Source organism: Neocloeon triangulifer, unplaced genomic scaffold, assembly GCF_031216515.1.
Source record: "Neocloeon triangulifer isolate White Clay Creek 2 clone unplaced genomic scaffold, ASM3121651v1 ptg000011l, whole genome shotgun sequence".
NCBI lineage: Eukaryota > Metazoa > Arthropoda > Insecta > Ephemeroptera > Baetidae > Neocloeon > Neocloeon triangulifer.
Genome location: NW_026775553.1, coordinates 1330865 through 1339986, shown reverse-complemented (window position 1 = coordinate 1339986; position 9122 = coordinate 1330865). Strand labels below are relative to the sequence as shown.

General features: G+C 40.6%; 1 protein-coding gene across 7 annotated transcripts in view; it reads left to right on the top strand.

Moving 5' to 3' along the window:
- The first annotated feature begins 295 nt into the window (after positions 1-295).
- LOC132195841 (semaphorin-1A-like) overlaps positions 296-9122 on the top strand; it is a 90648-nt gene continuing 81821 nt past the window's right edge. For all 7 annotated transcript variants that reach the window (XR_009441694.1, XM_059618088.1, XM_059618089.1 and 4 more), the window contains exon 1: positions 296-578. The gene's annotated coding sequence lies outside the window, so the exon portion shown is untranslated. The remainder of the gene's footprint in view (positions 579-9122) is intronic.

The window sequence follows — 9122 nt, the reverse complement described above, 5'->3', positions numbered from 1 at the left end:
GTTTCCAATTTGGAATGATAACTGACAATGAGGGTGAAATGATAATTAGTTAATTATTTTATTGCAAAATTATTTGTCACAAAAAAACACAAAATTCCTCAACTTATTTTTGTAAATCTCTCTGAATTTTCACCTTCGATCAAGGAATTGATTTGATTTCTAAACGGCGAGCAAAAAAGTTAAAGCTCGAAGGCCACGCGGAGTGAAAAGAGCCGCGTGGAGCCGAAGCTTGCGCGCGCGACTCGCTGCGATCAGAGGGGGCAGCAGGAGCGGCGACGATCGGCAGCCGCGGCTCCTCCGTCCTCGCCTCGCCAGTGTCAGAAAAGCCTCCGCAGAGGCAACTCTCGTCGTCGGTGCATTCGCATCCCTTTGTCAATACAAACACACATACTGTGGGCGTGATCGCGAGGTGAGGATAATTCTTCTTCGCAGTTCAAAGTGAGAGTGCTCGGTCGGCCTTTCCGCGGATTTCGGCCGCTTTAATTGTTCTTGTGCGAGTGGATTTTGTCGCCGAAAGTGCAAAGTCGCCCGTTTCTTAAAGGTGCACGCTTCGAGTGGATTAACTCGGACCTTTGCAGGTAAGATTTTAAATTTTTTTTTTCTCAAATTATAAGGAAAGAAAGGGTTGAAATCGGCCGAGAGCGTTTTATTTTTATTTAGGCGCTCGGCTCAGAGTTGAAACTTGAAAGTCGAGTGTCAGTCATACCGTTAGTCGAGAGACGCACCGTAAACAGGCCAACATATAAAACAGCGAACGCGTCAAGTTGGCGAGGCGACTCGGTAAACACTTTTATTAGTTGAAAGGAAGGAAAAAACGACAGACTCTTCTCTCCTAGCCAAGTCAGAGGAGATTGCTTTTCAAGGTTGGCATTTTCCTTGTTTGGGAAATAAACGCTTTTTCAAATGAAATCACCTGAGTTGCGAGCAATTAAATGATGAGTCAGTCGCAAGAAGTTGCCTTACACTTAAGAAGGGCAGCCTAAATTTCGTTAAAAGTCAAGAGGAAATCTTTTAAAAAATATACAAAAAATAATAAATTAAGCATTAATAGAGTGTGAAATCAATTTTAGGAAATTTTTCATAATTTAAAAAATCAGAAAGTTGTTGAAATATTCAACTTTTTATAAAGAAAATTATTTTTAGAAAATATAAATAATTCCTTTTTGTATAAAATATTATTTTTCATCAAATAAGTCTTCCTTTTTCAAAAGAAATGATTAAATTCAGTTGAGAAGAATGTAAAGATAAGCCACTTTGACCAAATCTAGAGTTAATGCGCACTAAAATTTGGCCCCACTAAAAAAGCTCCTGTTAATTAATTCGCTTCAAATTTTCCGAGCACTTTACTTTTTGCCGTGCATTCAAATTTGTAATTCTCCTCGCAATGGTTCTCTTTGATCCCAGTGAAATAAATAAACAAGGCACTAATATTTGCAAGCCGCAAACGTACAATCAAAGTCTAGACTTGAAGACTGGCTGGTTTGGCGCTGCTGCCAGAATAATTGGGCTGCGAGGCCAAGGAAGTTGCCAAGAGGGCGCGCGATCATTAATATCAATCAATCGCGTTTTAATTATCAAATGCGCGCCTCGTTATACGCACCGAGGGTCGCTGACTTGAATCTCATTTATATCAATTTCCTCGCAAGTCAAAATTTATCTAGTTAAAAACTAAAACCAAATCGGAATAAAAGTAAAAAAAAATCGTCCCTTTTTATCTCTCTCCTGTGAAAAGCGTCGGTTTGTTTTGGTTTCGTGACATCCAAATTTCTCACATTACCGAGAGAAAAAAAGCAGCACCCCTCTGAGATTGTTGCCGCTTTTAATGCACTCGTCGTGATGTGAGCAGCCGAGAAAGGGGTGATCCAATTACTCTGATTTCTGATAGCGCATCTCTGGCGAGCAATTAGGAAAACATAAAACTCGCCACCCACCCACCCGAGCAACCCTTTCAAGCCACCCCCCGAAACTTCTTCTTTTATTTAAATTGAATATATAAAAATATATTCAGGCGCATTAATAGAATTTTCCCACCCTCCCGTAGAGCTCGGACGAAATAAAAAGGCAAGGGTGACGTGTTGGGGTGCGATTTGCGACCACCAGGATAATAAAAAGTAGGGGAGCGTCTCTTTGTTATAAGGGATGCGTGCGCGTGCATTTTTGTCCGAGTTTCCCTCCCGGTGGCCGCACGAATTTGTTTTTGAAAAGTCGAACCGACGCAATTGTCAGGACTGGCCGTGCCAAAAGTCGAGGCTGCGAATTAAAATAAAGCTCTTTATTTTCTTTTGACGGCTTCCCCGGGGAACGACGCAACCCGTTTGTTAATTGTTTGGCAAAGTGTGGGCGAAACGAAGAAAGCAGGCCGGGCTGAAAATAGATGAGATTTATCGGAGAACTTTTCGGGCCGGTCAAGCTCATCCTCGCTGAGCCTCCGAGGAGAAAATATAAAATAGGAAGCGATAGTAGGGGAGGCGAAGAATTGAAGAAGCTGCCTTTCTGATGCGACATTAGCCTATTGAAATTTGAGGTCAGACGCTGCATTGTGTAACCAACCTTTTGACGCGATTATTTGTTTAGGATTGGACAGGAAGTGGCGTGGCTATGCACAGTGGGTGCCGTTCTTTGTCACCTTCTGCACCCGCGCGACAATTTGATTATTTTCACAGTCCCAAAGGAAGCTGAAAACCTAAAAATACTAAAAAAACGTGGTCTTGATGGCAAATTATTTCCACATTAAATACCAATTTTAAAGGTCATTTCCGTTAATTTTCTTCAATTCCATTTGTTATTGAAAATTTTAACAGTAAAAAGGGAACCTATAAATTTCTATTGAACTTCTTTACTGAATTAATATTTTAAAGGAGAATAAATTGACGCTTGGTCATCCCCGCTGGGCAAAAAATGACCTCCCGACCGAGCCGTTGCAAATCTCGCGAATTATCAGCGGCTTCTTTTGTTTTGGCCTCCCACGCGAACGCTCAGCCTAAAAATACCTACCGAAGCGCTGCTGTGCAGTTAGTTTCGTCGGCCGCCTTATTTACCCCGACAGACACATCTGGTGCCGCCGCCGCCGCGTGGCCCAAGCGACACAACGACCGGTTCGCCCACACGTCAAACTGCTGCCGCATTTAAACTGCAACGCCGCAACACCGGCCGCTGTAATTGAAAAAGTTTTACCGAACAGGCTTCAATTGATGAAATTCGGTCAAATAATTCGTTGTTTAGTCACAAGAAATACCCTAAAAGTGAATTGAACATTTTCAATGGAAAATCAAAGACATATTTACACAAAAACCAGGGAGAGAATTTTTAAAATAATATTTTGAAAAGCTTGTTTCATTGGCTTCAATTTTTGCCAAAAAACCCCGAAATCCAAGATGGCCGACACCGACAATTCGTTTTTCGGCTTTTGCATTCAGACAAAGAGATGTAGAAGTAATAAATATTTTATCATTTTAAAGGGCACGAAAAATCTGATGTATCCGTACCAATATTGGCTTTCCACAAAATGAAACTTTAAGGATTTTTTTTTATAATTTTGTATCAAAAAGGTTTTGCATGTTTTTCAACAAAACATTTTGCCTCACCTTTATCTATTCGTTTTTTTCAGTCCAATATGTGATTAGTGATTTATTAATCCGGTCGGTTGTGGTCATCGTCGGGAATTTTTGGCACCGCGGCCGATTCATTTTTCACCCACGCTCTTTGTTTTGCAGCAATTCTTTTTCGTTTTTTCGTTTAATATCGGCGTCGAGCATGTGGCTTGCGTTTTCACATCTGTCATCGGCGCTGCCAATGGCGGGGCCGCGCGCTTTGTCCCGCGCTCAAGTGAAATATATACGCAATATTTTACACTGTTTAGAGCGCGACCCGCAGCCACCCTCTCTCTTACTCAGACGACATAAAATACATTCTGCGAGCACAACAAAGGCCCTGTGTGTGTGTTTCTCGCTGCTACTTAAAATGTTTTGTTCTGCACTTGGGGCGCAAACTTACAAGTGCGGTTGTTGTGCGTGCCTCCGCGTTTATAATTGCCAGCCAGCGAGAGAGGAAAGCTGCCTTAATTGAATTGTTCCTTATGTAATTTATCGGCGGCATAACAGCCGATGCGGACTTGATTCGGCTCGATGGTACTTACGAAATGCTGGAAATATATTATGTAATTATTAATTGAAATTGTTCGAAATGCTTTCGGCGAGAGGATGTTTAATTAAAGCATTCCTGGAAAATTCCTACGAAAACAAACAATATAAATGCAAATAGACAGTGTTTTTTTTTTTAATAAAATAATAGAATTTCCAATGGAAAAGCAAGGTTGTAGCAAATGAAATTGTGCTGAGCATTTATAGGTTGTTGCAACTCACTCACTCTTTCAGACCTTGGCTCGTTTGATGCTGATGCGAATGGATTTAATGACTGATTTATTTTTACCTTTGTGTCGTAAAAGCAGCACTTCAACGCCGACGGTGCCGACGTTACGATAAAAAGCCTGGAACGCATTAAAATTTCAATATGCACCAAAACACATCGGCCGCAGTGTTATTTCGGGGCGAAACCCTCTCTGCGGAGAAATCTCGGAATTCCAGCAGTTGAGACGAATTTGTAGCAATTTTCTGTTATTTGAGCAACTAATTGACTAAAAAAATCCAACCAAAATCTCTTAATTTATAGAAACAAATTTTCTTGGCAAATTTAAAAGTCTTCGCTGAGCTTAATTATAAACCAACAGAAATTCAGATTAAGCTTGACAAAAAATAAAACAGCTTAATTGGCTCGTCTGCTTAAACACACAGAAAAAAGTGGTAAAAAGTGGTGTTTGCTTGTCTTGCCGGTGGGTGGATTAAATAAAGGACAACTCGAAGGCGCCAAAAGCAAAAAACTTGAGAGAAAACAGAGCACCAACGCGTCTGGTCTATAAATACGTGCTTTTATTATTGCGCTGGAAAGGCAAACATCCCGTTCGCGGCGTCCCTAAACTCAAAACCTTGACACTGGAAATATTTATGGCGAGGTTAAAATTTCAACGCGGCGCTGAAATTGCCCCGGCGTCGCAGCACCTCATCGATCTGTTTTCTAAAAAGGGTTGCAGAAATTAAGGGGAACTATTTTTAGGCCGAGCTGGAATATTGTTTGCGAAGGCATGCTTTTTTAATGACTGAAAAAAAAGTAAGCGAGTTGTCTTTTTAATGCGGGAGATTCTCGCACCCGCGAGAGGGCAAAATGAAAAGGGGTGGCGGAAAGAAGAGATGAAAAGCACTGTCTTTTCACATTCGCCTCAACCTGCGCGCGGTTTTTTATATACGACCAAATTGAAAGGTTCTTGTGTGTTATGAACTTAAAAAGAAGAGGACCAAAGTTCACTTTCTTTCAAATGCCGGCGGAGAAGTTTGAAAAGAGCGCTTTTAATAACTCCTGCCGCACTTTTTTTCGCCGCTTTTTATTCCTCCGGCGCGTCAGTTCCCTGAAATTCACGCGACGTTTGACAGATTAGCGTTGGCAAAAAAATTTAATATATAATATAATCAGCCACAAGGCGGAAAGCTTAGCCGAGAGATGAAATATGAAAATTTTAATGCACGCCCCGGAGGCCTATTCTCAAAGTTTGCAGCGACGCACGACTTTCGTTCTTCCTCTCCGCAATTTGAGTTTGCTACTCGCTCTGTTGCTAATGCGATTCGCAGAATTGCACACAATGAATTGTACAAAGTTCCGTCTCTCGGCACAAGTTTCAAATCGAGTTTGAATTATTATTCCCGATCACGTCCGTCTTATTAGTCGTCTTGAGACGAACCATTATTATTTAAATTTGTACTGTGTTTCGCCAGGATTTGTTCGTCTCGCAATGATATAAAGATTCATTAATTCAACTCACAGCTGCAGTCGCGAGGCGTGTCTCTCTCTTGGAGGACGTTATAATTATCGTGAACCGAGACAATAACAAGTAGACAGACGTTGTGTAATCATTCGCAGTGTTCGTGAGAGAGAGAGATGAGCCTCTGCACCAGAGAGATGATGCTGCCGTCAGCGAATTGTTCTCGAGGCAAACAGAAGCCGTGAAATAATAGCAAACCATTTGTTCCTCCAAATAGAGCTCAAATTCATCAACGGAGCATTTGTTCAAAATCTGTCACGAATGCCAAACGATAGTATTCATATTAATTAATTTAAAGACATGCTCCGCTTTATTCGAAAAGATTGCAAAATCTTGCGAAAATATGATTTTTTTTGTACAGTTTGGTGCAAAAACTTCAGCTTTTGGTCGTTGGTGGCGCTGCAATCGCATAATCAGCGATCGCAGCGCCAGCAATGACCAAAAGCCGAAGATTTTCGACTAATTATACTCGTGCAAGTCAATTCTCATACTTGAAATTTATTGATTCAGAAATTGATATTATATTGGTAATTTCTGTAAAATTTAAATTATCAATAATGATTTTCTTTGGAGGGATTACTTATTCACCCCAGAATTCAATTATTGGTGAATGAATTTAGATAGGGTGATCAGTCTCTCATCTGTTTTGGGATCGAGTTATTAATAGAGCTCAATATAATCCGAGCAGTCCATAAAAAGTGTCGAGCCTGCACCGTGTGTCGTAAAAGAGAGTCGTGAAAATATCCTCACGATTTTCTGGCGATTGAATCCAGAGACAGCCTTGAAATCGGTTGCGATCAAATTTGGATCAATTGGTCATCGTTAGATGCAGCCAAGATCCCATTGTTCGCCCCTTTAACCTTGAATTGTTTAATTCAGTTCCAGGAAGCTCATTTGCGGAGAGCAAGTAGCGAAATTGAATTTCACGCTCTCACGATTTTAATTTGCGCCCCGGGAAAATGTGGTTTAAATGAATTATTTTACATTGTCGAAGCGAAATGCGATTCCATTAGCGAAAGGAAAGCTTTTTCATTTCATTACTCAGCAGGAAACAGAATATTGTTATTATTTTTTCTGAAATATTTTCGCTGACAGTGTCACGGCGCGTTTAATTTGATCCGAAAGCTTTCGTGGTGTGAATTTACAATAAAAACAAATGACGTCTCCCTTCTCTTACTGCGATGAAATTTCGTTTCAAAAATTAATATTTCTCGCATTCAACACGGCCGTTTTATATATAAAAGTATCAGATGACTGTGAGCGAGGTACAATATCCCTTTTTCTCGAGAGCGGCAAAAAGCAAAGACCATTAACAGGCTCTCGAGTGTCGCGCCTAAAAGGAGGGCCATTTAATACACACACACGAGGCCAGATGACCTCCCGACCGACCGAGCAGGCAGAGAGAGTGCATTTCTTATCGCGGCCGCAGATAAATAACATGTGTTTCGGCCCAACTCATTTTTCTGATTCAAGAGCGGCGTGAAAAATTAGACGAAAACCAAATGGTGCGTTGGAAATCGTTAAGAATGAACAGAGAGAGACTTCCCAGCGAGATCCACGTCATTAAAATGAAATAAGCATCATCAGCTCCGAGTTTATTGTTTAGTTTCATATTTTTGTATAAGAGATCAATATTTTTATTATTATTGTATCGAGATGGCAAAGTAATTTGTGAAGAATTTTTTTAATGAATTCTGTTTGTTGTTCTTTGCACTTTTTTCCAACCGAAAATCGCGTGCATCGCCATAATTACCGATTTTATTTATGCTCGCGGTGTTTTAATAAATTCAACATACTTTTTTTGTATGCGTGTTTCCGTGTAATTCAGTCACGCGACTTGGCAACTGTGTTCCTCGCCGAGCAAAGGGGTTAAAGGATAAAGCCATTCCTCTTGTTCTGGCTGCGCGTCTACTTCATCATCCATTTGAATATTGTTATGATGGTTGCTGCTGCTTCTCTCTCCTCTCTCTCGGGCTCCATCCGTCCGCCGCATAATGGCCCTTGAAAGAAAAAGAGAGAAAAAGCTGCAAGGCATGAAGAAGAAGAAAAAAAATGTATTACGCAGCAGCTCACTCTTGAAAAATAATAACGAAACTCTAGATTTCCCCAATTATTATTCAAAAAGCTTATTTCAATCGATTCAGTGAGAACAAATTAATAAATATCATAAAAAAACACTTTTTAGAAAGTGATTTTGCTCTCTTCGCACCCGCACTTCTTATGTATGTGTAACAAAAGTCGTGCCGAGTGCAAAAAAATAATGGAGAACGCCGCATGGGAGCACGTACTGTAATGAGTCGTGAAAAATACATGCTCGGAGCGTGAGTTTTCAAGGTCCGCCGATTTATTTATTTATTTACAATGAATACAGATTTGGCCACCAGAGCGAATCTCTGCTTCTTTTGTTTTTGTTTGCGCTCGGATTGCGGCTCCGTTTATATGCAAATTCGATTGTCCTTGGCTATTCGAAAATATAAATTCCCACGAATTTAATTTAAAAATTAATCAACGCGCTCAACAAGTTTAATTTCAGAAGCGAAATAATTCCCTTGAAAGTGAAGACGAAATTAAACAGGTGCGGCGGCTTTGCTCGTCAGGCCCGAATTCAATTATTATTTCTTTCTCCAGGCAATTAACAATCCACTTACGCGCATCCCCCGTCGTACTGTAATTAAGCCCAATAAATTACCGCTCCAGTTTTCTAATACAATAATTACTACACCAAAGTCGCGTGCATGCCAAGCATCTTTCTCAGCAGGATGTGTATTATTTTTTTATTTTTCATTCTCCTTGAGAAAAATTTTAATCAAACTTTTTGTATGCGTCGTGCCTAATAATACGGTTTTGTGCCGCTGATGAAAAGAAATTTATATCCATCAAACGAACAGAAGCGCTATATTAAGGAGGAGGAAATTTATCCCAATCATGCACGGCCATTGTGTTCGGAGGTATGGACGGGCAACAATGGACCAGCATCTTTGATCATCTCGAACTGCTGCACGATTACGATCTTCGTATTTGGAAAAAACAGCGAATGCGGGTTGACCAGAGGCGAAATGTTAATAAAACACGCGCGTTCGGCCCAAAGCAGCTGGGGCTGGTGAAGGTGATTATATGGTTAAGGGACGCCTGGGCTTAAAGGGACGAGGAAAAGGAGAAGCCTGTGGGGGAAAAAGCTTTAAAAGTGTGGATTTTTTTCACTGGGGCAAAGTTTCAAGAGGATTAAGAGAATTCGATTATAAATCTTATCACT